The sequence below is a fragment of the Myodes glareolus genome, chromosome 6 (genome assembly GCF_982192425.1).
Source record: "Myodes glareolus chromosome 6, mMyoGla1.1, whole genome shotgun sequence".
Classification (NCBI taxonomy): Eukaryota; Metazoa; Chordata; class Mammalia; order Rodentia; family Cricetidae; genus Myodes; species Myodes glareolus.
The window spans coordinates 116432023-116450222 of NC_142031.1; the positions used below are offsets into that span (position 1 = coordinate 116432023).

Sequence of the window (18200 nt, forward strand, 5' to 3'; positions counted from 1 at the left end):
AAGGCATCTGCTCTTGTCTGATCTCTGAAGCTAACCAGGGTCAGTGCCATTTAGTGCATGAATAGAAGAACACTTCCATTTCTGTGACTAAGTGTCCTTGGGTGCTCCCACGGCTCACGGGCCTGGCTGTAAATGTTTGTGTGTCCTCTTGAGCATTCATACACTGGCACAGGACTGTTGGTGCACTAAGATCCACGGGGGAAGCACACCTCCTGTTCCCAGTTCCCTGTGATGTACAGGAGCTCTCTAGAAAAGGAGCTCCCAGACCTCACTGCTAAAGCAGAGATGCTGACCTCACAGGATTGTGCTAAGGGTGGAAGCCACTGGACAGCATTTAGTGTCTGGACTACTCTTATTGCCAGAGCAACAGCCCCGTAGCTGCTGTTCGATCACACAGACCCCTGGTCTCTGTGGCTTGTTACAGATTGTGTTGTGGTTGAGTTTCATTGGAAGCTTCAAGTTGGCAACAGATTGCATTCCTGCATCTGTAAAGCCAGTAGGTTTTCTCAGAGACTACGGTGTAGGTTAGAGTCCAACCGAGTCTGATTAACCCAGGGTCACAGGCGACACTCCATGCAATCTCAGCACAGCCTCCCAACACAGAGAGTGTCTTGTAGTACTAAAAATTAAAACAACTTCAGAATGAAAATTTGAAAACGTGGAAAACTCCATACAAACACTTTGGAATTTTCTAGGGAACTTGAAGCTTCCATTTCTGTGACTGAGTGCCCTTCCAGGCTCCTGATCATGGACCCGGGTGGAGGATGGGGTACTTCTGGCATCCAGAGGATGGAGTCAGGGGTGCTGCTCATGCTCCCATGGTACTCAGGATAGCCTCGTTACATGTGAAAGGAACACTGTAGAGAAATCAAGCCTAGAGGAATTTCAGCTCACAGCACACAGAGCAGCAGGAGGGGGGCGCTCCGGAGCAGTACCACCTATGCCAGTGCAAAGGAAGTGACTGGGACCACGTGGGAGACAGGGACTAGGGTGGCTTCAGATGGTGCACTCCACAGCAGGAGGGGAGAAGGTGGCCAGAGATTTGCGTTGCCATGGTAAAGTGGTACAAAAGAAAGCACAGTACACAGGTGAGCTCTGCACAGCACCCCAGGAAGACCCGTAGGAACTGGGGCAGTGCAAAGAGCCCCTGCCTCCAAGAACCATTTCCTGTTAAGGTCCCTGGACTCAGCTGTCTGTTTCTTGATTTTGTACTGCTTTCTAGCGACTGATTAAACTGCCCCACTTGTATTCTCTGCATGTGAGTTATTTAATTAAGAAAAAGATCACTGTTCTATTTTTCTCATTTTACCAAATACTAGTAAAAATGTTGGATGGACAGATACTAGTTTTGAGTTCAATATTTTCAAACTTTGACCTTGTTGGCCTTGGGGGTACCACAGTGAGCACTTGGGGTACCACAGTGAGCACTTGGGGTACCACAGTGAGCACTTGCTCATCAAACAACACAGAAACCCAAAGAGTGGCTGAGCTGCCAAAACAGGGCAGGAAAATCAGAACACATCTGGATCGTAGGGTCTGGTCTCAGGCCTCATTCCCATACCCAGAGCCTAGGCCACCCCTGGCCACCCTCTCAGGGTAAAGGTCCTGTTGCTGTAGATCTGTGGTTCTATGGATCTATGGATCTGTGGTTCTATGGATCTGTGGTTCTATGGGTCTGTGGTTCTATGAATCTGCGGATCTGTGATTCTGTGGATCTGAGGTTCTGTGGTTCTATGGATCTGTGGATCTGTGGTTCTATGAATCTGCGGATCTGTGATTCTGTGGATCTGAGGTTCTGTGGTTCTATGGATCTGCGCATCTGTGGTTCTGTGTGAAAGATTCATGGTGGTGTGACCCTGGCAGGTCCCCTGGAGGGTAGGAGACCATGTCAGGTGGGAGACAAACAGATACACCATGTGGAAAGAGCTTGGGTATAAAGTTTATTTAATGGGTAAGGGGATTATGGAGTGGAGAGAGAAGGGTGCGAAGGGGAAGGAAGAGGCAGTAGTTACCTCTTCAGAAGAGGGACAGAGAGGAGAGGATGGAGAGAAGGCACTTGATCAGCTCTCCTCAGAGGCAAGAAGCGGGGACTGGGAGTGGGTAGAGCTTATCTCTTAAAGGGACAGGGTACCAAGGCGACAGGCAAGATCAGCAAAATTTATCATTTTATCATTTTTACATTTCCATCTTTCTCTTTATAATAAAAAGGTAGGGAGTTAGGCATGGCAGGTTAAGGGGATGGAGCATAGGGTTCTCAAAACTGCTTCCTGCTTATTTATGGGCATCAAAGTCTTGGAGGACCTGAGAAAGCTGGGTTCTGGTCATGTTCTGGGGTAGCTGGTTGCTTCACTTCTGTACAGGATTTGTGGTGTGGAACTGTCTGGTGTCTCTTGGACCTGGCAAGGTGTTGGCAGAGCAGAGGACAAGGTTAAGTTTAAGAAAAAACATTCTTTTTTTAGGTCCTGGTAATTCAGGAGGAGGTGGGTGTCAGGACCAGGGAATTGAGAGAGGGGTGTATCTGACCTGTTTAAGGTGAATCCATCAATTTGGCTCCCTCGAACTCACAAGAATTCTTTGAGTTTGTAAGGCATAAGTTTCAGACACATACATTGTGTAAACAGCAGCATATTTATGTCAGAATGGCTGTGACAGATGTTTTTGTACAATGAGAAGTATTTTTAGAAAGTGACCAAAGAGAATTTAAAATCTTGATCTTGAAGCAGTGGTAGTAACAGCACTCTGCCGGAGTTGGATTAATAGCTAATCAGCATTTTATTGATGATGTTAAGACTGAGCAGCAGCATAATGGGAGAGAAATTTGATAATTTGTATTTGTCCTCAGACTTTTATAACTTGCAGATACATACCTTAATAACTTGCATTTGTATGCCTTTTTTCTTGTTATTTATTTATTTATTTTTAATTTTTTTTTGAGACAGGGTTTCTCTGTAGCTTTTGAGCCTATCCTGGAACTAGCTCTTGTAGACCAGGCTGGCCTCGAACTCACAGAGATCCACCTGCCTCTGACTCCCGAGTGCTGGAACCACCGCCCGACTATATTTTATATCTTAAAACACCTTTTGGTTTGAGCTTTTGTATCTTAAAATACCTTTTATTTAAAACATGGTAAGAAGTTATACTGAAATTGGTGTTGTTACCTCTCAGCTGTCAAACTGCATCAGAGATTGTTGAGAAGGATGAAATTTTACTTGAGTTATGGATTAAAAATGGCAAAGATCTTACTAGATTGGCTACCTAGAGTCACTCCTGGGGTCTTCCATGGTCACTGAGGGCAGGGACTATATTTGCCCTCTGTTGTTAGAAGCAGGGCCTGCCAGGCTTTTGAAGAATCTGTGGGTTAGGAAATATGTAGGAAGACAAGTCTACCTTTCCCTGAGCAGCTAGGCCATTGATTACACTTCTTCTTTATCCACTGTCTGGAGATCTTCAGGAGTTTAGATGAAAGGTAGTTCTGGCCAGTGGTTAGTGCTCTCACTTGATGAAGTGATTTGTGGACGGATGCTGTTCTGTGTCCAATTTGTGCACATTTTTGTCTTCTGTCTTTTTTGGAGGAGAAGGGGTGATGTTGCTAGGAGCCAACCTGTTTCTCTGTTATGAAAAGCCTTTTAATAATTAAACATTTAAATGCTATAGTCCCCAGATCTCTGAGCACTGTTTATCAGGTATAGATAAGTTATGACTACAGTATAGGATCTGCCTGGAGAGCTGAGTCCAAACTTGACTAGACTGGTTTTTAACTTAACAGGTGAGATTTATACTTGTGAAGGACAACGAAGAAAGAACTGCTTGCAATAGAAGCTTACAACAGTAGAGAGCAGCTTAATATATTTTGAATCAGGGTTGGATCACATATACAGTATTTTGTAAAAGATTAAAAGTACATATGAATTTAAAATATTTGAGATTTACTGCTTTCTTAGTCTAGAATGAGATACAATGAACAGACTATTTAAAACATTTAACAGCAAGTATATGATCATTTATACACAGTTGAATTTAAGTTCTGCATAAAGTTAAATGGAAAGTGAGCAAGAGAAAGCTGGCTTCTTTTTTAAATCAGGAAAGTAGAGTCATTGCAGGGTAGGAGATGTACTGCAGGTGGGTCTCTGCATGTAATGAATGCTTCAGTGGGTTCTGCTGCGGTGAACCATCATACACCAAATTCAATAGAACATAAAAGCAATTTTTAAAAGCTTAAAGCAGGTCATGTGGGGAACCTGTTGCCAGCACTGTTTGGCTAGCGGTGGAAATTCACAAGTCTGTGCCTCTTCCCTTTCTTAAGTTCAAAAAAAATGGTGGCAGTCATGGTTGTCCACGTGGTATAACTCTTTACATTTAACCACCCACTGGTAAAGTTAGAAATGTATATGGTTTTGTCAGCCCGTCCCCATGAGTGAGGCGGGAAAATAAATACTGGCTCAGGCTGCTATCCATTAATCCACAAGATAACAAGAGCTGAGAAAGGGCAGTCTCCAGAGAGGCACTAGGACAGAAGGGGACTCATACCCCAAAAAGGATCTGGACCCAAAAATCGAATGCACTGTGCAATGAGTGCAGGGCTAGGGCAGAGTCCTAGAGAACCTTGCTCATGGGAAGTGCCAGAGGCAATCTTACCATTGGTCCACATGGACTGATGGAAAGTTGGGAAGTGGACTGGTAGCAGGTCCAGGTTCACGATTTTCACGTACCTTGGACTGCATGCCCACAACTCAGCAGTGGCAGAAACAGGGCTGCGTGAATGCAACAAAGAGATTCTGCCACTGGTGGGACAGGCACGGGTGGGACAGAGTGCCCGTTATACCACCAAGCTGGGAGCTAAGCCCACGACTGCAGCAGCACTGGGAATGAAAAGCAGATAGACATAGAAAAATGAGGCTACATTTCCAGCTAACAATTACTGGTAGAATATAAGCTAATGATAAGCAGCTATGTAGCTTGATATCTGAGGGCAAAGGCACAGTCTCCATGAGTAAGGCAAGAAGAAGGTTCAGAGACCAAACTCCAGAGTCCCAGAGGTTTATCATAGACCACGGATCAAGCTGGCTTTGGGTCATCACTCACAAAGTCCAGGGGCCATGAGAATGGGTCTGTAGGGTGAAGATGGGTGCCCTAATGTTACAGAAGAACTTTGGGTGATTGTCCAGGCAACGAGATGTCTCTGTCATTTCTAGAATTTTGGAAGTTGCTTACATGCCCTTCCTGTTTACTTAAGTAATATTATATCCTTCTGGAGTCTTTTGATGGAGTTGAAGAGTAGCTATTTATAGTTACAGTTTTCTTTAGTTATGGTGAAGGATAAAGTAGATATAAATATCTTACCTATAATTCTTGCTTGATAACTGTTTTGTTATATGTAATTTTACTATGTCGAAGTTAAAGCCTACCTTTTTATTTGAACAGAAAAGGGGAAATGGTGTGGGAAGTCCTTCTGTATATGTGTTGTTTTTATTGGTTAATGAATAAAGATGCTACTTTGGTCTGTGATAGGGCAGAATAGAGCTAGGTGGGAAAACTAAACTGAATGCTGGGAGAAAGTAGGCAAAGTCAGTGAGAAGTCATGTAGCCACCAGAGGAGGAAGATGTGGACTACCAATCAGAACCTTGCTGGTAGGTCACGAACCTTGTGGTAAAATATAAAATAATAGAAATGAGTTAAGATGCAAGATCTTGCTAGGAATACACTAGAGTCACTTGCCAAGCAGTGTTGTAACTAATATAGTTTGAGTGGTTATTTTGGGTCTGAGTGGCCAGTGCCAACAGGGTTTCTAGAAGTCTGGGACCTGGAAGTTAAGGTCATAGACTCTGAGACAAGGGAGCTAGGGTCAGCCCTACCCTGGACGCCTGGTCTATCATCATTCCTTCCTTTTGTCTGCTCATACCTGACAGCACACCTTGGCCGCCTCAACTTTACAAAAAGGACTGGAGTTTCATCAAACCAAATAAAGGAGGGCCTATGGCAGGGAGTGGGAGTCTGCCCTGTCTGCCCTTATCTCCCAGGTGTCCAGACTGTCAAAGGCAAAAGTACTAATAAGAAGTGCTTCTACTCCTGCTTGTGTGGGGACAACCATGGAGCTACTGTCATGACTGGCAGGGATTTGGGTGTCTATTGGCCCCAGATACTTTATTAAAAAGTCAAATTGAAAGCACATCAATCAGTCAGAAATCCAACAAGACAAACACCTGGGATGCCATCGTACAATGATGGGATGTAGGAATGTGGAAAAGCCCATGACATACATCACATACTTCCAGACAAAGAGGAACCGAGACGTGAAGGCACCACTCAGATGGCCCCCGAAAAAAGGTTGCACAGTAGAAAGAAGAGAAAAAAATATACCCTGAGAATAAAAGGTGTGTCTGCCCTAAAGGGAAGCCTACAAGTTGGGAGGAACTCATGGGGACCACTTTGGAAACCAGCATATTCTCTGCCATGTGCTTCTCAAGTTCCAGACCCTAGGATATCTTCATCTCCTGGGGCTCAGCAGAAACAGCAGGAGACCTAGGGTGTTCCCTGGTATACTTAAGCCATATTCTGTCTTGGAGGTATACTAGGCCTTAACACACTTTAGTTTCTTCCTAAGCCACTGAAGTCACTACAGCTCTTGCTCCAAGGAGAATACGGGTTGCTCTGAGCCTAGCAAGAATAGCCCTGGCTGGTGCACTAGCTATTTCTCATTGATTTGATCAAATACCTGACAAGTAGCAACTTAAGGAAGGAAGGGTTATTTTGGCTCATAGTTGGAAGGGACAGTTCATCGTGGCAGGGAAGGCTTGGTGGCAGGATTGTGAGGGAGATGGTTACACTATATCCACACTCAGAAGGAGAGAGCACATAGGAACTAGGGTCAGGCTAGAAAAATCCAAAGGATGGCCTGCACTGACCAATTCCTCAAATGATCTACTTCACCAAGTAAGGATCCACAAACTAATGGTTCCACCACCTTCCAAAAAGTACTACAAGCCAGAGACCGTGTCCAAAGACATGGGCCTATGAAAGACATTTCACACTCAAAGAATAAGAGCTTGGGAACACAGATACAGGCTACCCTAAATGATATGTCCACTGCAGGAGCCATTATATGAATTTATAGCCACAGAGCAGAAGACGGTTATAAACCAATGAGTTTACTAAGTATACTGGTAGGGACATCAGGTAACCCAGCTAACTAAGCATGGAAATCTCTGCTTTAGACTTTGGGTGCTATCCAGTGACAATCTTAGCTTCTAGGCTGGTGGGAAGGAGTGAGTGGTTGGTAGAGTTAACACACTCTAAAGGTTTTTCCTGGCAGACAAGAGGATGCTAGGTCAGACACTGGACTGGGTCCAATCCTGGTTGTCAACTTGACACTTGCTAAGAGGAATCCTCAATTAAAGAACTACCTCCACTAGATGGCCCCGTAGGCAATCTAGGGGCACCCTCTTGATTGATGACTTTCTGGGCTTTCCCATCCTTCTTTCTGGCACCGAGCCTGAGCCTCAGTTCCACATGAAGTTGGGGGATGACCACTTTCCCCAGGGCTTGAACAATTACATATGTGCTCAGGCCAGTCATTAGGTCCCAGAGGAGACATGAATGCTGACATCACAGGAAAGGTAGGACCCAGACAGAGAGACCACTGAGCTAATTAGCATCTTCCCCTGCATCCTTGTAATGCCGTGTGCTTTGTTCAGGGAGATATATGGCAGCAGAGGAAACCGAGGCACTGAGCTCCAAGTACTGCGTTGTTGACATAAAAAATATAAACTTTGCTTTGAGGAAATAAGGAAATAGTTTTATCCTTTTCCAAACACAAATAGCTATGGCCCAGGAACTCATGACACATCTCACCACAGTGAAGGTTTTCTGACCTTTCATGGTCACAAAAATCGAACACCATGAATCAATGTGTTTATACAATACACAGGGTCATAGGGAAGGCTGTCGTGGCAAGGCACGGAGGGGGTGTCACAGGATTCAGAACGTGTCTGCCCCATTCTTAGCCACTGCCTTGGTAGAGGGTGGGTGTGTCAGGCTTAAGCATACATTCCAAAGGTTTAAGGAAGTCATGGGGCATTGACTAACACTCAGAGGTTGAAAGTATGTGTCTATCTTTTAATGGAACTAAAGATAGCCCAAGATCATTTTGGCTTTTGACCTATACACTCCAGCGCTCCATAATCACGATGTTCTACTCTGGCAAGGTCAGGCCATCTGAAGGGTCATTAAGGGACGTGCAGTTTCTTCTGAGAACTGTGGATCCCTGGGGCACACAGAGTGGCAGAAAGAGGATGGGTTGGCTTGTCAGTGCTATCTAAGACCTGCCCACAGCAGACCGCACAATTCTGGATGCATCTTGGAGCCTGAGGATACTGCAAGCTCCCAGGCTCCCACCTTCTAGTGGACACAAAGACTTCCTGGCAATTCTGGTAGACAGTTAGGCTCTTCTGGGGCCCCACAGTATTGCATGTTGTCTTGCTCCATGGGGGTAGGGGCTCTAACTTTTTCTGGACAGTTCTCTGGTCCAGTCCTTCCACAGTTCTTGCTTACTTTCTCTTTCTTGTCTCCTGTCCTGTGAATCAGGGGCCATGAAGGCCCATGTGTTCATAGTATGAACAGGGACAGGGCTATGCCAAGCTCTCAAACATGGAGAAGAGAAAATGTATATAGTTCCCTCCAAACCAGTGTCACCAGGGACATGTCCTGCCACCTCCCCTGAGTAGTCTGAGATTGTTGTATTTGCTTTAATGATGGGCTACCCATCTATAAGCTGACCGACACCGTTGCCACAGCAACACACAATCAGAACAACTTAAGCCAGAGGCCAAACCCAGCCACAGATGCTGGATGGGCACTGCAAGCGGTGCAGGCTTATGGAGTTGAGGGAGGACCTGCCCACCTCTCACTTCGGTGCCTTGGGCCACCTGGTCTTCATCTTACAAAGACACCAGTCAGACTGCATTAGGAGTCTTCCCAGTGACCTCATTCCACCTTAATTACCTTGGCAAAGCCCCTGCTTTCAAACAAGGTTGCATTCTGTCGTGGGGCCTTCTGTTTCTCTGTAGGATGCTTTTCAGTGAACATGGAGCTGGATGTACCAGGGGAAGGCCCTGTGGAAAATTCTTAGGAGACCTAAGACTTCATGGGAGGCAGTGGCCTAGGGAAGTCACAGGCAAGCGGTGTTTAGTGGCCCTGGGCTTGTTTCACACTGTCTCCAGACCCTCCTTCCTCTTTCATTTATTGTAAGGTTGATCCTGACCTCAGCTCCTGAAAAAGGCCAGAGCCAAAGGCCACAGGGAAAGAATGAAGTCACATAAAGACAATTTGTAAACACCCATGTCCTTCCAAAGAGAGAGAGTCTGAGGGCCCAGGACCAGCCTGTGGGCCCAGGCACTGCATGCGTGAGGGCTGGTGTGTTTACTATGATGTGCTAATTGTTTATTACACATGATGGTACAACACTCGCCTACAGCTTGCAACATTCAGATTGGGTTAATGACCAAGTCTTTCCTGTTTACCTGCCAGCCTCCATTACAGTGATTAGTGGGAGGCAGTGTCTGTCAACCCATTTAACAGCTGAATAAACTGAAGCACTGTACGCCCATGGCTTGAGACTTGCTATGTAGGTTAGGCTGGTCTTGAACTCATCATCTTTCTGCCTCAGTTTCCCAAGTCTCAGGATCTCAGGCATGTACCACCATACTCAGCCTTCAACAAACCAACCAACCAACCAACCAACAACCAGGAAGTCTCTATTAATAGTTTTACAATATTTAAGGTAACCAACTGGCCTTTAATTTCACAACTTTGACCTATCCCATCCCTTTCTAACTATTCCATTTGAGGGTATCTTTTAGGTTATTAAGCATTAATAAAGTGGCATCTCACCCCACCACCAACTGGCATGCAAAAATAGCTCAAAGCATTTGTCACTTAGCATCTAAACACCAAATGTCACCCACCCCAAGAGGTGTCCCTAGCCATCTACAGTCTCATATTCAGTTATGAAAAGAATGAAGATGGCAGAGTCCACAGCTAAAGATTAAATAAATGCTAGCATACCCCGATGTGTGCTGAAATATAATGCAGCCACTGAAAATTGAGCAATGCTTGCAATACAGGTTTGCGAAGCAAGCTGGACCCATGCAGAACCCAATTTCCTAACAAGTAAGGAAGAGGAGTAGGAGGGAACACACCAGGTTGTTTGTAGTAGCTGCCTCCGAATGATGGTTTTATTTCTGTCTTCATTGCTTCCTACATTCTCCCAGTTGTCTATACCAAGTGCAGGTTTGCATGGATAAGCAGATCGTTGTTTCAGCTGGCTTTCTGGTGTCACCCAGCTAAGCTAACTTACCTGGGCTCTTCTCGCTCCAGCTGTGGGGAAGAATGGGTGGCTTTGTCCTGGACATATTTGGGCTGCACAGACCCTCTCCGAACCAAGCCTATTGGTGCTGCCAAGGGCACAGGAGAGACCACAGTTACAGAAGTTGTGTCCTAAGGGGCCAGGAGGAAGGCACCATGTGTTGAGATGTGGACCTAGATGCATGCAAGCAGGGGGAAGAAGCCTAAGGATTGTTCTGACTGCCCTGCTACCCACCACTCACAGGTCCTCTCAGTGGTACGACAGGGGAAAGGGGGAGCTGCTGGCTGTCTTTAGCTCTGGTTCACACCAGCTCCTTCACAGACCCACAGGATCTCAACACAGCCACGCTCCCAGGAAAGGCTGACTTTGGTATGTGAGGTCACATGATCTCACCTCACCAAGCTCACAGATGAGGCTGTCCTGTGCCACATGCAGCAGATTTTGCATGTCACAGGCGTTGTGTCTGCCCACACCTTCTTACTCCGAGGGGCTTATGCACTTCACAGTCAATCAGCCACCGGGTTTCTGGGGCCCATTATTTGAGTGAGCTGGTCCTTGCTGGCTCCCACATCAGGAAAGACCTGAGGGTCTGGTGGTTAACACGTAAGGTGCCAGTATCTTCCATTTGGGGAGGAGAGGAGTGAGATTTTCCCAGCAGGCTTAAGAATAATCATACCACATGGGTGTTGTGCCTGCCTGTGAGACGGCCCAGATCAGCTCCTTTCTGTTGTTTGTTGGTGGATTTTGGATTTTTTTTTTTTTTGAGTTGGGATCTCTCTATTACATAGTTCTGGCTGCCCTGGAGCTCACTATGTAGATCAGGCTGGCCTCGAACTCATAGAGGTCCACCTGTCTCTGCCTCCTGAGTGCTGGGATTAAAGGCACGAGCCACCATGTCTGGCCTCCAGACTAATTCCTGAAGCCAGTCTCACTCCTTAAGGCCTGAGTGAGGCTGAAGGACAATGCCTTGGGGAGAGAGGAGATGCTAGCTTTAGCCGAGCAGTGGTCCTACATCACACTGCCTGGGCCCATGAGGTCTCTACCCTGGGGTACACGAGCAGCCTTCCCCTGCAAGCACTGCCTTAATTCACATCCCAGATTCATTAGCTTCTCTGCTGGCATCTGGGCTTCCTGTCTAGAATCCAGCAGGTCTTAGGATGCACCTCAAAAGACCAGTGGGGAAGGAGCTAGGAAGATGGCTCAGAGGTTAAGAACACTGACTACTCTTCCAGAGGAACCTGAGTTCAATTCCCAACACTCATAAGGCAACTCGCAAATGTCTATAACTCCAATTTCATGGGATCTGATTGCTTCCCCTGGTCTCCATAGGAACAGACAGACAGGCAGGCAAAAGACCCAGGCACAACACATAAAGTAAAATAATTTTTTAAAAAGTCAACAGGGAGGGGACTGGAGAGTTGACTCAGTGGTTAAGAGCACTGATAGCTCTTCCAAAGGACCTGGGTTCAATTCCCAACACCCACATGGCAGCTCACAACTGTCTGTAACTCCAGTTCCAGGGAATCTGGCATCCTCACACAGACATCCATGCAGGCAAAAAACCCTAATGTACATAAGAATTAAATAAATCTCTAAAAATATTCAATAGGGAGTTTGGAAGGATAGTATAGGCCTTTGGTCTCAGGACTCAGAAGACAGAGGTAGATGAGACTCTAGGACTTCATAGCCAGCCTGGTCTACATAGCCAGTTCCAGACTAGTCATGGTTATACAGTGAGACCCTGTCTCAAGAATAAAGTTAAATAAACTAAAAAGGGCCATGGGGGACAGGTGTGACTTTGATCTTGTTTGTTAATGCCATTGCCAGGTGAACAGGCACTGGGCACAGCTACACCCCAACCAAAGCTGTTCAGGCCTTTTGTATCCTCTCCTGTGACCAGTATAGATTCTGGGTCATTGAGTCCTGGCTCTAGCCCTGGCCACAGCATCCAAGGACATCTCATCCTCCACTGGTCTGAAAGTCCAATATGTCTACTCTTGATACTCAGTTCTGCCCATGACTTGCCCTAAGCTGGCCCCCACAACCTACACAAGTAGACAGAGTGTTTCCAGGGAAGGTGGACATGGCAGTGACAGGAGGGAGACACAGATCTTCTAGGAGGAAAGCCACACTCTCAACCGTCATAAACAAGTTTTTCTTTGGGTCACCAGCTCTTACAAAACGATACAGGGATTTATTATTAATTATGAAAGCTCAGCCTATAGCTTAGGTTTGTCCCATTAGCACTTAGAACTTAACCCATATCATTTAATCCATATTCTTTTACATGGCTCAGCGATCTTTACACTGTCCTTCCCATCCTACTTCCTCTGCGCCTGACTCATGACTCTGCCCTTCTTCTTCCCAGAGCCTACCTATTGGCCATTTAGCTTTCTATTAAACTAATCACAGTGACACATCTTCACACAGGAATATTTCACAGCATTTTCCTCTTTTTCTCTGAATAAAAAGAAAGGCTTTAACTCTAACACAGTAAAACTATATACGATAAGCACAATTATCAGGTAAGAATTATGTTTATAATGTCCAGTTCATTTGCATTTGGCAAATTTAGAGAAAATACTCCATTGCCTATCCTATCTTAGTCTGAAGTTTTATAGCCAAACCATTTCGTCATAACTTGTATTACCATCTGAAAAATATCTTTTTAGACATTAAAACATCTTTTAAAATAATCAATATACATTTTTGTGTTTCTCAACCTTATAAATTTTACATCTCTTACTAAATTTCTTTCATGAATTTGTTAACAAGGAAAACTATAAAACTATGACTATCTAGTCTTCAATCTCCATCAGAGACCCAATAAGGATAAAATATTACTTGAAGAAAGAGGAAGTACAGAGAAAATAACTTCCAAAACTAAGAAATGACAGAGATATTTGGATGCCTGGACAGTTACCCCAAGGCTCCTCTGCTATGCTGGGGCACTCATCTTCAGCCTACAGGTCTAGAATATCTGATAGGCTTTTCTGTAAAGCAGGAATTTTGAAGGACTGTCCTACCAATCACTTTCTTTTGTGTTCTTGTTCAGTTTGGACAACATACTGTCATCAGTCAAGGCAAGAGCAGCCCCTCGCCCAAATGGCTAGCTTTTTCCATAAAGAAAGCAAACTCCACATGGAGTTTCTTCGATGCCCATCATCCTTTTTCTAAGTAAATTGGTACTGCCAGGGGCAGAGTGTCTCACTGTTATGAAAAGCCGTATGTTATTAAAACATTAAAATGACATATTCTGTAGGTATCTGAAGTGTTTGAAGACCATCTATCTATTTAAAATATGTTTCTGATTGACCTTAAAAGTATACCTAGTATGACTATAACTTTGATTGCTATAGATGACTATTAACCTGTATTCTTTATTATCCTAAATAGCTTTCAAGGATTAAAATTTTACATTAAATTTTTAAATAAGCTGTATGAGTAAAACACCTTAAGCAAGAATAGAAACATAAATACAGTATAACAGAAATAACCTTACATTTGTAAAAAATATACAAAAATCCATACCAACGTAAAGTATAAGTGACTAGTGGTTGTTCAAAAGTAGACTCAACAATCTACCCATTTATCCTATCATTTCTATACTATATTCCCCCTTTTTCCTTCAGAAAGAGATCCCTGAATCTAATCTCTTTTGTTTAGCTTCCTCCTTATCCAGGACCAGTAACAATTTGTAACCAACCCCCATGAATGATGACAAACATCCATAACCTACCAAACAACCAAAACCACCCACCCCACCTCTTGGGAATGTGGGCATCATGTTCTCTAGACTACTTATAATATCTTTAGGGGGATCCTGAGAAAACTGAGATAATGGTCCACTCCTGGAAAAACTAGCCATAACATTTGTTGTCCAGTCTCTGTGCAAGGGAAAAATGCAAGGCTTATCTGAAGTCTTGGCTGCAATAGTCTGTGAGGCTGGACCATCTCAGTCAGCAGCCTTGAAGCTTTTCTGGATGTGGAACTCTGAGCAAACTGCAATAAAGGTACTTGAGAGGCTGGATCACCTGGGTCACCTTCTTTCATTGGTGCCTGGTCCTTTTGCTCAGAAACACAGAAACTTTCAATGGTAACATACATATTGGCATTAGCATAAGTATGGACTGTGCCTTGTACACAAACCCGACAAAATGATTTTTTGTTTTATGTTTGAGAAGATAAAATATATGTTACCTGCTTTGTGGTTTTCTAGGTTTATTTCTTTATGTCTGTAGTCAGGGGGCCTTCCAAGATCAAACCTGATCTCTATTAACCTTGAAGGAATCCAGAGTCTTTCATTTCCTGTGGAAACCAAAGCGATACATTTTCTAACTTCCACTTGAAAGTTAAGGTATTCCTAGAGAATCTAGGGTGGTTTAATTCAGCAATCCCTCTTCAATCCCATGTCTCTTAGCAGTTGTTATTCTCTGTTCACTAGCATTCAAAACATTTATAAAATCAAAACAGCACCATGCAGAATCCAGATGCCATGCATATTCCCCATCTTTATGTGGCTTTTTAAAAAATGTTATTTTATTCTCCCTTTAAAGATTTTATTATTTATAAACTACTTATTTTTTTCTATGATGGTCTACACCCATTTTCTTTCTTTTTTATACCTGCATGCATACTTTAAATCTACCGGAACCTGTTTGGAGGGTTTTTCATCTGAATCTGTCTTTACTGAGCACCTATAGCATTCTTAAACTGCTATGTCAGCCACCGGCATGGCTCAGCTTGGCACATGGTGTTGGCAGTTGGCTCCAGCCCACAGGCTGTAGGTGGTTGCCATGCTGCTGTGTGCTGCTGAGCACCAGCCCACCTGAGAGACTGCAGGACTAAGAAGTTACATCTGGCTCCCTGTCCAGAACTTTCCTTAACTTTCAGGCCCTATATTTGGATATTTGAGCCCATACACTGGATGCCATATGTAGTGAACAGATTTTTCTTTGGGCTGCAGCTCATAAAAAATGACAGAGACTATTATGAAAGCTCAGTCTATAGTTTAGGCTTGTCCCATTTGCTCTTATAACTTAAATTAACCCTTTTCTTTTAATCTATGCTCTTTTACATGGCTCAGTTACCTTTACTCTCTACTGAACATCTGCTTCCTCTATGTCTGGCTTGCAACTCAGCCTTCCTTCTTCCTAGAGCTCTTTCTGTCCAGAAGTTCTGCCTTTATCGCCTGCCTAGCTATTGGCTGTTTAGCTTTTTCTTAAACTAATCACAGCGACACATCTTCACAGAGTGTAAAGGAATATTTCACAGCGCCCAGCAGTTCTGAAACCTTCCTATCTGCTCCTGGGAATAGGAAGGGATGGCGGCTTCAGAACTGCTGCCCACGATGAGCTATGGCAAGAGCAAACCCTGTAGTAGTGCTCAGGATCTGTCCGAGACGCCCTTGTCTGTGGGTTACGGCCACGGGGAGGCTCTGTGGACACAGTCCCTAGTGTTTGTTTTATTTTAGTGGTGCTGGTTTGTGGTTTATGGGTTTTGTTTTGGCGTGACATAGTCATGTTTTTCACAGTACCTGTCAGTTCTCATTGCCAACAGACTCTGGCAAATACTGTTAACAGTCGGCTCTCGGGGAGCAGTGGGCTGGTCACTTGTGATGAGCCCAGTGCATGCTGGGGCTAGCCATCATCTCATCTAATTCCTCAAATTAACCTGTCACAGGTGTTAAGACTGGGTCTATTAAATCCAACCCTTGTACTGAAGGGTTTTAGAAGAATTTTTGGTGAAATTTATTCAAAACATCAAAATAGACACCTCTAGCCTGATGGTACTTTGCAAGCTACAAGAAATCATTTTTAAGTAACCCAGGAATAAGAATGGACCAATGACTGGGCACCTGCAGTGTGTCTGGCGTCCCATATCTGGCAGGTGTGCATCCAACTTCCCCAGGTCTCCTGGGAGTGGATTTGGCTATCTCTTTTCACTCATTCCTGGTTCCACTGAGATAGGAGATGCCACGCTGGGCCTGTCAGTCTTGAATACTCACAGGAAGGGCAGCAAGGTTTCTGAGTGGTCTCCTGAACCTTGGCTCTGGGCAAGGCTGTGAATAGAGGGGCCAAGAGTCTTGCAAGACTCTTGGTGGGCTAAGAGGAGAGACCCAAGGTATTGTAGACACCTACCCTTGTAGCCATCAGCTCATACCAGTGAGGGTTTTCAGGGCAAATGTCATATTGGATGAGGCAGGGGAACATGTCTGGTGAAGTGGGAAGGCAGTGTTGAAGGATGACCCCTGAATTTCAGAATTTGGTACCTAGCTGGATATCAGCGAGAAAGAATATGTTTTAGCAGGGACACTTGGGGGCTTAGAGCTTGTGAGGCTTGTGTCAATGGCTCGCATTCTTGGATCCCAGGGTTCCTGGGTAATCTGTCAGATGGCATATCAACCTCAGACTGGGGAAATGGAGAGGGCTAGAGGCAGAATTTCAGACCTGGCAACTCATTTGGACAGTGAGAACTACACAAAGGGAGTCAACAACAGCAAAGCAAGTGCGACAGCACAGGACCTCAACAGTAGGAGGGAAAGGCAAAAGGCTCAGGTCAGGAGTTCAAGGTCACCCTCCCTAGTCACAAGAATTTTCACAGACTTCTGGAGGTGGGGCTTGAGGATATAGATAAGCTACTGGGAGAATGCTTCAAAATGAGAAAGGAGCAGCGAACACAAACATAGAGACCAATAACACGAACCTGTCCATCAGAAAGTCAGTGTGGGAGGCAGCAAAGAGCCACAGAGGGAAAGAAGGGAAAGAGCTGGGAGAGAGCCAGAGAGACAGGAAGGAGACAAGAGAAGAGGAAGGAAAGAGACTCTGCTCCTGCCCTGCCGGCATTCAGGGAGGTATGAACTCTCTCAGGAAGAGCCGTTCACCTCCATCTCCCAGTGGCTTGCAGAGGTGTGGAGGTGTCAGCGCAGCGAGACCGCAATGGTTGGTTTATTTAATTAGAGCAATGATTTGAGACTGCATCAAGGAGCCTATTAGAGCCCCGCACTTGCTGCTGCCTGCATCAAGGGGGCTGCTCACCCTGACCCTAGAGGCTATCTTTATCCTCTTGATCTGGGTATGATTAGTGAAGGCAATTAAGCACAGGAGAGGAGCTGGCCTCAGCCTTAGATGTTCTTTAACCAGCTGGGAAGGGCTTGCAGGGATGAGCCTAGTGAACACCACATGCCCCAAATGAATACCACAGGAGAGTGTAGGGAGGGAGGATCCCGCTCTGCCTCCAGAGCGTGCTCACAGAGGGGCAGAGCGCTGTCTACAGAGGACTGAACAGAAGGACAGCTCTCCTTCTGCCCTCAAGGCCACCTTTCCCATTCTGCAGGAAAATGGTGAGATACTGGAAAAATAAATTCACCCGTGCCTCACCAAACACCTCTCTCACTTATCTTGATTCTCTAGCCCTAAACCAAAGGCCCTAGCCCTACTGTCTCAGGTTGTGGCCTTGGCCTTGATTGATTGAGACAGGTCAATCGATTCAGGTTGGTCTTGAACCTTTGTGCCCCTCCCCCAAGCATGGATCACCATGCCCATTTTAGTATTTTTTTTAATGATTTTGTTTGTATGTGTGTGTTCTCACCTTTCAGTATATGGATCTCAGGGATTGAACTCAGGCTGTCCGGCTTTAGCAGCAAGCACCTTTACTTGCTGAGCTGGCTCACTGACTCTATTTTAGGGTTTTTTCCCCTTTGGTCTATTTATTTTGCAATGGTCCTATGATTTCTATTTTTGGTTTTGAGAATCTCACACTGTAGAGTGTGTTTTGGTCATCTCTACCCCCCTCAGTCTCCAGGGCTATTTTAATGGGAAAGTATTAAGCAGCTCTTCC

At 45.0% G+C, this 18200-nt stretch overlaps 1 long non-coding RNA gene across 3 annotated transcripts in view; it reads right to left on the reverse strand.

The window, feature by feature from the left end:
• LOC148121958 (uncharacterized) overlaps window positions 1-18200 on the reverse strand; it is a 102212-nt gene that overhangs the window by 32997 nt on the left and 51015 nt on the right. For all 3 annotated transcript variants that reach the window (XR_015738198.1, XR_015738197.1, XR_015738199.1), the window contains exon 4: window positions 14562-14669. This is a non-coding gene — a long non-coding RNA (uncharacterized LOC148121958). The remainder of the gene's footprint in view (window positions 1-14561; window positions 14670-18200) is intronic.